At 43.6% G+C, this 13,004-nt stretch overlaps 1 protein-coding gene across 2 annotated transcripts in view; it reads left to right on the forward strand.

Annotated features, from left to right (window-relative positions):
• Window positions 1–2,221: 2,221 nt before the first annotated feature.
• The window catches only part of MKX (mohawk homeobox), a 164,943-nt gene continuing 154,160 nt past the window's right edge, over window positions 2,222–13,004 (forward strand). For both annotated transcript variants that reach the window (XM_068235728.1, XM_068235729.1), the window contains exon 1: window positions 2,222–2,419. The gene's annotated coding sequence lies outside the window, so the exon portion shown is untranslated. The remainder of the gene's footprint in view (window positions 2,420–13,004) is intronic.

Here is a 13,004-nt window from a genome sequence, read left to right on the forward strand (position 1 = left end):
CAGGTGACATTACATTGTAGGGATCTGTGTGACAATGACTGACAGATGACATTGCATTGTGGGGAGCTGAGTGACAATGATTGGCAGGTGACATCGCATTGTAGGGAGCTGAGTGACAATGACTGACAGGTGACATTGCATTGTGGGGAGCTGAGTGACAATGATTGGCAGGTGACATCGCATTGTAGGGAGCTGAGTGACAATGACTGACAGGTGACATTGCATTGTGGGGAGCTGAGTGACAATGATTGGCAGGTGACATCGCATTGTAGGGAGCTGAGTGACAATGACTGACAGGTGACATTGCATTGTGGGGAGCTGAGTGACAATGATTGGCAGGTGACATCGCATTGTAGGGAGCTGTGTGACAATGCTCAAGCAGGTGAATTGCATTGTAGGGAGCTGTTATCGTACTGATAAAAGATGTTATCGTACTGTTGTGCTGCTAGTATGTGGAACTGTAGCCGCTAATGTATTGTAAATGCTGTCAGTATGTGTAATTGTCGCCGTATATATGTAAAATGTACAACTGTCATTATGTACTTGCCAAGCCATGTGTACCACAAGCAATTCCGAGTACGGCACCACCGTACTTGGCGAATAAATCCATTTGTATCTTGTGTGACAATGACTGACAGGTGACATTGCATTGTAGGTAGCTGTGTGACAATGACTGACAGGTGACATCGCATTGTAGGTAGCTGTGTGACAATGCCCAAGCAGGTGACATTGCATTGTAGGGAGCTGTGTGACAATGCCCAAGCAGGTGAATTGCATTATGGGTAGCTGTGTGACAATGACTGACAGGTGACATCGTATTGTAGGTAGCTGTGTGACAATGACTGACAGGTGACATCGCATTGTATGGAGATGTGAAACAACGCCTGAGCAGGTGACATCAACCTGTAGGGAGCTGTGTGAAAATGGCTGAGCAGGTGATATCACACTGTACAAAGCAGTGTGACAATGGCTAAGCAGGTGACATCACACTGTACAGGGCAGTGTGACAATGGCTGAGCAGGTGACATCACATTATAGGGAGCAGTGTGACAATGTCTGAAGTCATCTGCAGAGGCATTGTCACACAGCTCCCTACAACATGATGTCACCTGTCAGGCATTGTCACACAGGTCCCTACAGGTGACATCACATTGTAGGGAGCTGTGTGACAATGCCCAAGCAGGTGACATCACACTATACAGAGCCATGGGACTTGTCTAAGTAGCAGAACGTAACTCTATAGAGAACTGTGTGGCAATGCATGAGCAGGTGCAGAGCTGTGTGCAGCCCCCTTCCCTTGTAGCCAGACTCTGCTGCATGTGCAGCCCCCCTTCCATTCTGGCCATGCTCTGCTGTATGTGCAGCCCCCTTTCATTCTGGCCAGGCTCTGCTGTATGTGCAGCCCCCATTCCATTCTGGCCAGGCTCTGCTGTATGTGCAGCCCCCTCCCTTCCATTCTGGCCAGGCTCTGCTGTATGTGCAGCCCCCATTCCATTCTGGCCAGGCTCTGCTGTATGTGCAGCCCCCTCCCTTCCATTCTGGCCAGGCTCTGCTGTATGTGCAGCCCCCATTCCATTCTGGCCAGGCTCTGCTGTATGTGCAGCCCCCATTCCATTCTGGCCAGGCTCTGCTGTATGTGCAGCCCCCATTCCATTCTGGCCAGGCTCTGCTGTATGTGCAGCCCCCATTCCATTCTGGCCATGCTCTGCTGTATGTGCAGCCCCCTTTCATTCTGGCCAGGCTCTGCTGTATGTGCAGCCCCCATTCCATTCTTGCCAGACTCTGTTGTATGTGCAGCCCCCATTCCATTCTTGCCAGACTCTGTTGTATATGCAGCCCCCTTCCAATCTTATCTGCTTCTTTTGTATGTGCAGCCCCCCTCCCTTGCCTGCTTGTACTGTATGTGCAGCCCCCCTTCCCTTCTAGCCAGACTCTGCTGTATGTGCAGCCCCCCTCCTGGCTGGGCTGTACCTGTCCTCTGTGCCCAGAAGCTGAGCCCTATGCATTGCAGAGCAGACGGGGAACACAGCCCTCCTCGCAGCGGCGCGCACACCTCCCTCCCGGCGCCCGGGAAGCCGCATCTCTGCAGAAGACGATGTTCGCGGGCTGTGCTGTGCAGCTGAGTAACATGAGGCGTATGGAGTATGCGCACCGCGGGGCGGCGCTGTGTCTGGCTGGGTAAATAGATGAGAGGAGAGGCGGCCGCGGTTCGTGTGGTTAGAGCTGGGGACGGGCGGTGCTGGGAGCATGTGCTGCTCACTCCGGGGATGGGAATAGCGGCAGCAGCTGGATTATCCATATCTCTGGACTCTGGCCGGGGGGAGACCCCACAGCTCATCGCGGGACCCCCAAACCAATGACTTCTGTCTTCTGTGACCCCCCTGCAGCTGCATAGTAAGGGGACCGCAGCCACAAGCAGGTTTGTCGCCGCATTTCTGCTCTGTCCATAGTCTGTGCAGCACATCTGCAGGAGATGCTACTTATTATATACAGTAGTTTATTTCTGATTTAGGAAGCTCTGTAACTGGAGAGTAGAGGTGCATAAATGTCCCCTTCCAGATTGCTCCATGCAAGGTCCTGTGCCTGCACCCCGGGGTGCTCTTTGCATGGAAATTGGGTGTCACTATAATTTAATACATATATGCGTGCATTGTGGGTGCAGTTGGCAAGTTTATAGGCACCCTATGCAAGCACCCTTGGGTGCTCTGTATAGATAGATTGGGTGAAACTATAACGTAATAAGTAATACATGCATGCAACTTGGGGTACATTTGACTCTGCATATAGGTTTATAGGTACCCTATGCAAGCACCCTTGGGTGCTCTGTACATATAGATTTAGTGAAACTATAATATAATAAGTAATATAGGCATGCAAATTGGGGTATATTTGACTCTGCATACATGTTTATAGCTGTCCTATGCAAGCACCCTTGGGTGCTCTGTACAAATAGATTGGGTGACACTATAAGGTAGTAAGTTATACATGCATGACAATTGGGGTACATTAGACTCTGCATACAGGTTTACAGTGATCCCATGCAAGCACTCTGGGGTGCTTTCACACATCTGCCTTGTAGCAACAGTCTGTTGTGTAGTTACAGGTTTATGGTCACCCTACGCATGCACCCTGGGGTGCTTTTACATATTTGAAAGTGTCTTGTACTAACAATTTGTAGTGCAGCTACAAGTTCATGGGTTCCCCATGCATGCAAACTGGGATGCAGCTACACGTTATTGGGTGCACTGTGCATGCACCCTAGGGTGCTGTTACATCTACAATGGAGCACTAAACACACTGCACACACCATGCTGGTGTGAAACTATAATTCACTGGTGCCCATTACATTCAAATTGGGGTGTACTAACACGTCCAAATGGGAATTCTGCATAAAAATTGGAGCAGTTGATGGCTGACTTGTGCAGGTACACTGGAGTGTAACTACATCTTCAAGGGTGCCCGTGGAATACAATCTGTGGAACAGAAAAAAGTTCATGAGTTCCTCTATCTGTATGCAGGCTAGGATAGATCTGTAGGCTTCTGCAGGAATGTATAGATCCAGGGCAGACTAAAATAGCATCTATCTGAACTTTGCCATAATTCTACTCTACTGAGCAGTGAAGTGGCTGTAGCACTCTCACCTTGTTACGCTACAGCCCAGGTCCTCAACTCTCTCTACATGTGTCCCCCAGAGGGTACTTCAGCTGCACTCAGATGATACTTCAACTTGTCATAGTCAGTCTATTATATTATGTTTTAAGAAGAACAAAAAATCATAAATAGTATATAAACAAACCTGGATAAGTATTTATAGTTAATGAAAAGCATCAAAGAATGTTTGAGAAGTATTTATCCACAATTATGAAGTACTCCCAAGCAATATGCATGTGTCATGGGGTACTCGATAGGATATTAATCAAAGCTGGGGGTTACTTGGCCAACACAGTCATTAATAAAGGGGTACATGCTATACATTAGCTGAGAAACACTTCACTAGAGCACCAGGCTAAATTTGCAGCTAGGACATTATCTGCATGGAGTTTGTATATTCTCCTCATGCCTACATAGTTTCCTTCTGGCAGTTTGTTTCCTTTCCACGCCACAAAAACACAGTTGTAGGTTCTTCTTTGGCTTCCCCGTCCTATTGGTCATCAGCATAAGTATAGGCATTGTGACTTTGGTTGGGACATTAGTTTGTGAGCTCCTCTGAGGGACACTTGTGTGTGCTGTGGAGAAGTATAGGTATCAGTTTGTCAGAAGATACCTTGTTGTGGTGAACTGGCTTAGTGCAAAGCTCCACATGTTTTGGGGGAAATTACATTGTCCATTTTAGAAACGTTGGTGGTTTTGATGGCTGCCTGTGTGACAGGTTGTCTTGCACCTGAATTTTAGACAGCAAAAGGTTGTGTTGTGGGACAGTTAGTGACATGAATTGCTCAATGCACTCTGTAAAGTGCTGTGGAAAATGTCAGCCCAATAAAAATGCATTGTAGTGTATATATATATATATATATATATATATATATATATATATATATATATATATATATATATATATATATATATATATATATATATATATATATATATATATATATATATATATTCCCCTCTGCCTCAGTAGCACACATTACAGGAGCTGTTGGAATTCAAGGTCCTTCCCTTGTAATCAGCTGTATTCTTTACAATGACAGAGTCATATTGTACAGCCAGTGATTATAGTGTTGACTGACACCTAAGTGGGATCTGCATGCGGTACATGTAGCCAACCAGGTTCCTATGTTTAGGGGGGGACTTGAGTTTGTTGCCATCACCTCACTTTCATACGTTTTATACGAATGATAAATCATATACAATAGAGCCCCTTTGTAGTAAACTGCAAGGGACCAGGGAAAGTAGTTTACTATATCAGAAGTTTACTATATCAGAATTGGTCATACTTTGTATATTTATTCAGACGCATTTGCTGGGACCTGAGGACTGAGTTTACTATATCCAGAGGTTGACTACTATATCAGAGTTTACTATAATGAGATTCTACTGTATAAATAAGCTTCAAAATATTGTTTAAAGCTAACTTAAAGCATAATTGAATGTGTGGACAGTTCTGAAGTAGTCCTTACATGTGTCGGGGGGTACTTGAGATGATGTTACCCACAACAGGGAGGGGGGGGGGGGAGGCAGCTGGTAATCCATGTCTTTCACAAAGCGCTACAACTGCTGTAATAATGTTGTGAAACTGGCTTGGCTGGCGGTTTCTGAATGGTTCTGCTGTCTGTACAGTGTAAGGAAGCCTCAAGCCCTTTACGTACTAGACTCTATCTGCCCCCTCTCTCTGTAATATATGTTTAAGAAGCAGATTCCAACAAAAATAGTTTTTTTTTCAGGAATACTTTCAACTTCCACCAAGTTATCTAAATACGCCTAGCCTTGTAACACCACTGCTGTTGTACGCTCAGCTACCTACATATTACACAGACTCGTCATATGTTGAGGAGACTTGTTACTGGTTACTCTCTCAGCCTTGTAGTAAATCATAGGATGACATGCATTAGAGGCTAATTTATGGCTGTTGAAGCAGAAATTGAACTGTTGCCCAAAACAGCCAATCACGATTCAGATTTTCTTCCCGAAATAGAAAAAAATAATAATAATGTGTTGTGTATGATAAATCCATGGCATGGCTTATGGTGCAGTCTGATTGCATTAGGGTGGCCACACACCATACAATTTTTCACATTTCTTTTCAATCTAAGATTTACAATCAATTTTTCTGATTGATTGTAAAATTTGAAAAATCTCATCAATGTACCACAGTTGTGTTCAATTTTTCCCCAGTTATGAAAAAATATGATTGAAAATGCTTGAAAAAAATTGCTTGTGTCTCTACATTGTCAATCTACCACGCACCATACAATCTTGCAAAATATTGATCTGAAATTTACACCACTCCCGATCGGGGAAAAAAAGGAAATCCAATTGGAATTTTCACTAGAATAAAAAAAAAAGGTTTGGTTTTTATTGAATTGCTATAAAATTGGATCGTTTTATTGTATTGTGTGTGGCCACCTTTTAGATGTAGCAATTATGGAGTTCTACTACGGTGGCGTAGTGGTTAGCCTGGATGCAGTGCTGGATCCCCAGTTCGTATCCCAGCCAGGGCACTATCTGCAAGGAGTTTGTATGTTCTCCCCGTGTCTGCGTGAGTTTCCTCCGGGCATTCCGGTTTCCTCCCACATCCCCAAAAACATAAAAATAAGTTAATTGGCTTCCCCCTAAATTGGCCCTAGACTACGATACATACTTTACACAATATAGACATATAACTATGGTAGTAATTCGATTGTGAGCCCCTCTGAAGGACAGTTAAGTGTATAGACAATATACTCTGTACAGCGCTGTGGAAGATGTCAGTGCTATAAAAATACTAAATAATAATAATACTTAAGATTTGATGGCAGTGCAATACAAGCGCGCAGCAGGTTGTAGACAAACAAGCTGCAAAACTATTCAGCAAGGCGTTACCGATAGCAACCTATGAGATTTCAGCTTTCGGTAGTTTAGAGCAGTAAGAACAATGAAACATCATTTACATTTGGAGAATGCCCTTCATTTTTTTTAAATTAGTCTGTTAGTTGTTTATAATGTTGTCCTGCTTAACAATGATGTGCAGTAACCTATAGCAACCCTCTTATAAATAACCACAGACTAATGACTTATTATTTGTGCTAGTTGTTATAGATTAATATCTTTAGCATGCTATTCTTTTTTTTGTTAGGTTGATGTTGCCTGAAATATAAGGTTATGCTGGAATTTTAAAATTTGTCATCATTTGATTAAACATTCTATTAGCTGCGTCTATGACAATTATTTCAGGGCTGGAACCCACTAGATCGATTTTTTGAGCGTTTGCCGATCGCTTTGAATCGCTAGCGCTTTCCCTAAACGCTCTGCCAATGTAAATAAATGTAACAAATTCCACAGTAGCGATTGCGATTAGCAAAATCGCAATCGCAGGACATGCAGCATTTTGAAAGCGTTTGCGCTTCAATGTAATGTACTGAAGCGCTGGCAAATCTCTCATGAATCTCTACACATAGCGATTTGAGTGCGATTGCAAACTGTAAATAAAATTATTATACATTGAAAGGACCAATCAGAATTAAAATCACTAATCGCAAATCGCTACACAATCCCTGGCAAAAAGCTTACACTTTTTAAAATCGATCCCAAAAGCGCCGGAAAACGCTCATGAAATCGCTTACAAATCGCTTATTCAAAACGCTAGCGATTGTACTAGCGATTTGCGATTTGTAGTGGGTTCCAGGCCTAAGGGACCATTTGTTGGCAGATACATGCAATAATGGTCATATATATGTTTCAACCGTGCTGATCAGGAATTGATCAATGACTTTAATGATCAATTGACTAATGATTGCTTACATTCCAAACAAAAGCTTCCATATCCCACTGCTTTAATGGTACCATCAATGATATAATTGTACCATTTTATGTAGCTGAGTGAATATACTTTAAATGGATATTTTAGGAAATACCTCCTATGTATAGAGGTGGTAAGATTGTACAATGGATTGTATCAAGGTGCCCACTAAGGATACAATTTTCAGTGAAGAATCGCTGAGCGATCAGATAAATGCAATCAGATTAGCAGAAAATAAACCTTGTTGATGTCCCAAATTGACTGTGAAGGATTCTAAAGGTGGCCACTAACGATCCAATTTCTAGCGAAAAATCATTAGGGCGATCAGATAATTCTGATCTGAAGAAAAATTGTTCACTACACCATCAACGAACCAATCTTTGCTTCCTATCTATCACAACCAACAAAATCCAAATTTTGGTTTGACTAAAAATCCAATCGTAATCGATTGTCTCCATCAACTGAGATTATTTACAACTAATCCGATCAGAATTTCTGATCGCTCGAACAATTTTTTTGCTAGAAATTGGACCGTTAGTGGCCACTTTTAAGGTGATCGTTTGGCAGTTTATTTGATTGGAAAAACTTTTTTTATAATCGACATTTTACTTCCAATCGCATTGGGCATTTCACCTTAAGTCAGTCAAAAAGTTGATTGATCAAACTGATTGCTATGTTTGTGGCAACCGAGAAACGACTTTGTGTCGTATTAGTGATGTATCTTTTAGTCTGTAGTAGTTGAGCGATTGCAGACAGTACACACATATCCCATAAATCCGTAAATGAAAGCGTAATACCTACACGATTTGGCTCGCTTTCATGTGTATTTTATGAAACTGTGATTTATTCTGTAAGTGCACATGCAGTTCATATGAAACATAATACGACTGAGCAATCTGCCACAGATCAGTTTTGTCTTCAAGTCAGACAAAATCAATCATTTTGATTGTACTGGGATTTTTTTTTTTATTTTAAAAATCCCTGTTATTGATTGGTCAAAACTGAAAATATCTACTTTGCTGGATTGGTGGCTAGGTTATCATTCTCTAAGGAGTTGGTAACAAAGAACTAGGAGGGCAGCATCATGATAAATTTCTCATAGGGAGGGTGATGAAATGTGGTCAGTTTGAATTTCTTTGCCAAATGCGGCTGCTGTCGATCCGTGTATGGCTAGCTGCATTGATTTATTTGGTGGTCCATTTGCTTCACACTAGATTGGGTGATGATGTAGACGTTGCATGTCCGAGGTGTTCTACACAAAGACACTGTGATCTGAAGAAGTGGGAAATACCCGCGAAACACATTGTCCTTTTAAGTGTCTGAAAAAATTATGGAGGTTTTTTTTATACCCTACTCCTCACTCAAAGTAAGATTTAACCAGCTGTCATAATGTTATTTTTGGGGCAAGTCTTCCCATCCATGTCAGGCCAGGAATATGATCAATTTTTTTGAGTAGGGTGATGGAAGGTGGTATATTGATTGCTATTTTCTGATCAGTTTGATTGCTAAATGCAGCTGCTTCCGATCTATGTATGGCTAAATAGATTGATGTATTGGTGATCCGTCTGTATCACACACTAGATTGGGTGATGATCCCATGGCTTTGGGTAAGGCCTGATACACACCTTAGTCTTTTGTCACCCCAAAATAATAGTTACTGATGACTGTTTATCTGCACAAAGTCTCTGATCAGCTCTCTTCTGCAAAGTAGTTTTTCACAATGGAATTGGGGGGGGGGGGGGGGGGGATGTGCAAGGCCGAGCTGCAGTAAGCTATAACAATAACATCTGGGGATTGTTTTTTTTAGAATATCCAGGTGTGAACGATCACTTTGTGAACATTAGTGGAACACCTGTACACATAAGAGGAACTCCAGCCTAAACAAACATACTGTCATTAAGTTACATTAGTTATGTTAATTAAAATAGATAGGTAATGTAATCTCTTACTCACACTGTTTTACAAGAACAGGCAAATGTTTGATTTCATGATAGCAGCCATCTTTTTGGTTGAAAGGAGATGACAGGGAGCATGAGACACAGTTCCAAATGCCCTGTGTCCTGAGCACCTCTCCCAGTTGCTAGGCAACGTGAACAACAACATAGGAAATCCCATCATGCTCTGCACAGCATCAGGGGAAAAAAGCCTGGGCTTTTTTTCTTTGATGGGTGGAGCTTAGGTAAAAATGCAGCTAAAAATAATGCTTTGGTAGGAAAAACAAAGTTCTGATGCTGTGAAACTGTTAAAGAAACACCAAGCCTTTTCAGTTCTGCTGAGTAGATTTTTAGTCCGGAGGTTCACTTTAACCTGTCACCCAAAACGATCACGAATGGTTGTTTGGACAAAGGTAGTCTAAAGTGTGCCGTTTCTTTACGTACAGGAGTCAGACTGAAAATTTGGTTTGAGATAGAGACCAGTGAGACAGGTTAGGAAACAGGAGGGCTGAACACAGTCTAAAAACATATTAAGGTTTGGGTTTACCACAGTCAGGCCATTGAAAGACACCTCAGAATTGGATGCTGTAATTTATTACAGCAGTTTTAATAAATGATGCTTAAATACATTAACAGGTTCTAACAGGAACTGGTGAATCAGATGCTATGGGCTCCTACACAACCAGTTATAAATGCTTAGAATTGGTTGTTATGGGATACCATAGAATCAATGAAAGATGCAGTGTTGGTTACCATGACTGCGGGAACAGTGAAAGATGCCTAAGAATTGTTTTCTATAAAGGTGCCCATTAACGGTACAATTTTCTTTCAGATTAGATCTTCCAACACACTTTTTATGATTGTATAGAATTGTATTAAAAAACGGCGCAGTTTGTGGTGCAAATCGATGTGATACGATTCTTGTGTTGATCCGAAAAGGAAAAATTATTGATCCGAAAGTTTGATTTTATGATCGAATCGGAATGTAAAACCTTCTTAAATTGTTTCGTTAATGGGAACAATCGATAATTGCCTTCTGACTAGTTACGACCATTCAAATCGCATCAAAAGATAACATCTGATGAAAAAATTGGACCATTAATGGCACCTTAAGTTACAGCAGGATCAGTAAAAAAAATTATTGCAATCAGTTGGCAAGAGATACTACAGGATCTAAAAAAATGTTAATAATTTGTTGTCATGAGTTACTGCATAACTGGTTGCCATGGGATACTGCAGGACCAGTGGAAGATGCTTTGACTTGGTTGCTCCGGGTTACCAGTCCGTTGTATGGAATGCCTGCAGCCAGCCTATAAATAGGCGCTCACACATTGCTGTAGTGTAGTGAGGCCTGTTGTTATTGTAGTATAGGCTAGAACAGTCTGGGGAATTCAGACAGCTGGGCAATATTTTATGGAGAACAGACAAATAGCGTCTGAATTACATCCCTGCAAATATTTATAGTGGCCACCCTTTCATGTTGCTCCACTTCAATCTAAACACAGTAAAACCACACGGGGATCCGGGGCTGACGCTGCAGCAGGTTGTTGATGGTGCTGCTGCTGGTGCTGGAAGAAGAAGGAGGCTCACTGTAATCCATCAATGCTGCTCACACTGGAGAGACTGTTCTGCGCTTCCCAGGCAGGGGGACGATCAAAGGCATCGCAGGCTCATCTGGAGGGAAGGAGGCTGCAGACATGCGCTGCCTGGGCTGCTTACGCTCTACAGGGACTGGGGCCACTGCCTTGTAATGTACAGGGACTGGGGCCACTGCCTTGTAGTGTACGGGGACACAGGCTACTTCTAATTTACAGGGACTGGAGTCACTGCCTTCTAGTGTACAGGGACTGGGGCCACTGCCTTGTAGTGTACGGGGACTGGGGCCACTGCCTTGTAATGTACAGGGACTGGGGCCACTGCCTTGTAATGTACAGGGACTGGGGCCACTGCCTTGTAATGTACAGGGACTGGGGCCACTGCCTTCTAGTGTACAGGGACACAGGCTACTTCTAATATACAGGGACTGGGGCCACTGCCTTCTAGTGTACAGGGACTGGGGCCACTGCCTTGTAATGTACAGGGACTGGGGCCACTGCCTTGTAATGTACAGGGACTGGGGCCACTGCCTTCTAATGTGCAGGGACTGGGGCCACTGCCTTCTAGTGTACAGGGACACAGGCTACTTCTAATATACAGGGACTGGGGCCACTGCCTTGTAATGTACAGGGACTGGGGCCACTGCCTTGTAATGTACAGGGACTGGGGCCACTGCCTTGTAATGTACAGGGACTGGGGCCACTGCCTTGTAATGTACAGGGACTGGGGCCACTGCCTTCTAGTGTACAGGGACACAGGCTACTTCTAATATACAGGGACTGGGGCCACTGCCTTCTAGTGTACAGGGACTGGGGCCACTACCTTCTAATGTGCAGGGACTGGGGGCACTGCCTTCTAGTGTACAGGGACTGGGGCCACTGCCTTGTAATGTACAGAGACATGGGCTGCTTCTAATATACAGGGACTGGGGCCACTGCCTTCTAATGTACAGGGACTGGGGCCACTGCTTTATAATGTACAGGGACTGGGGCTGCTTCCACTATGCATGGACAGGGGCTGCTTCTACTGTGCAGGGACAGGGGCTGCTTCTACTGTGCAGGGACAGGGGCTGCTTCTGCTGTGTAGGTACAGGGGCTGCTTCTGTTGTGCAGGGACAGGGGCTGCTTCTGCTGTGCAGGGACAGGGGCTGCTTCTACTGTGCAGGGACAGGGGCTGTTTCTGCTGTGTAGGGACAGGGGCTGCTGCATTTAGTGTACAGGAAAAGGGGCTGCTGCCTTTGTTGTACAGAGAAGGGGCTGCTGCCTTTATTGTACAGACAGGGCTGCTGCCTTTATTGTACAGAGACAGCGCTGCTGCCTTTATTGTACAGAGACAGCGCTGCTGCCTTTATTGTACAGAGACAGCGCTGCTGCCTTTATTGTACAGAGACAGGGCTGCTGCCTTTATTGTACAGAGACAGGGTTGCTGCCTTTAGTGTACAGGAACAGGGACTGCTGCCTTTAGTGTACAGGAACGGGCTGCTGCCTTTCATTGTACATGGACATGGGCTACTGCATTCCACTTATAGTGAACCAGGTGGCTGCCTTTTACTGTACAGAGCCTGTTGATACTGTACTAAGCCATGCACTGCTTCCACTGTACATGCACCTGGGTTGCCACTTTCCTCCTGCTAGACAGAGATATGTTCAAGGACATGGCCTGCATTGCTGGGTTTCGAACGTGAGCTGGAAAGTTGAGAACCTCAAATGTTTCTATTTGTTTCATCACATTCAGCCAATTATTGTGTTTGTGTTCAGGTGAACTGGTAGCAGCACTCTCTGTTGTATGAACATCTGCACTTTTGCTGTCTATGTGTGCCTAGATAGACTCTATACTTATTCACAGTTTTTTGTATAGTGGAAACATTTCCAGTGTACTACACAGAAGGTATAATTCCAAATATAAGAAACAAACTATTAAAAATCGAGTACAATAATTCTGGCAATGCCGATTAGTTCAAACATGGTGGAACAATTCATATGTACATCCAGGTGACAGTATAGCATAATATACACTGTCCATGCATGAATAAG

The sequence above is a fragment of the Hyperolius riggenbachi genome, chromosome 5 (assembly GCF_040937935.1).
Source record: "Hyperolius riggenbachi isolate aHypRig1 chromosome 5, aHypRig1.pri, whole genome shotgun sequence".
NCBI classification, from domain to species: domain Eukaryota; kingdom Metazoa; phylum Chordata; class Amphibia; order Anura; family Hyperoliidae; genus Hyperolius; species Hyperolius riggenbachi.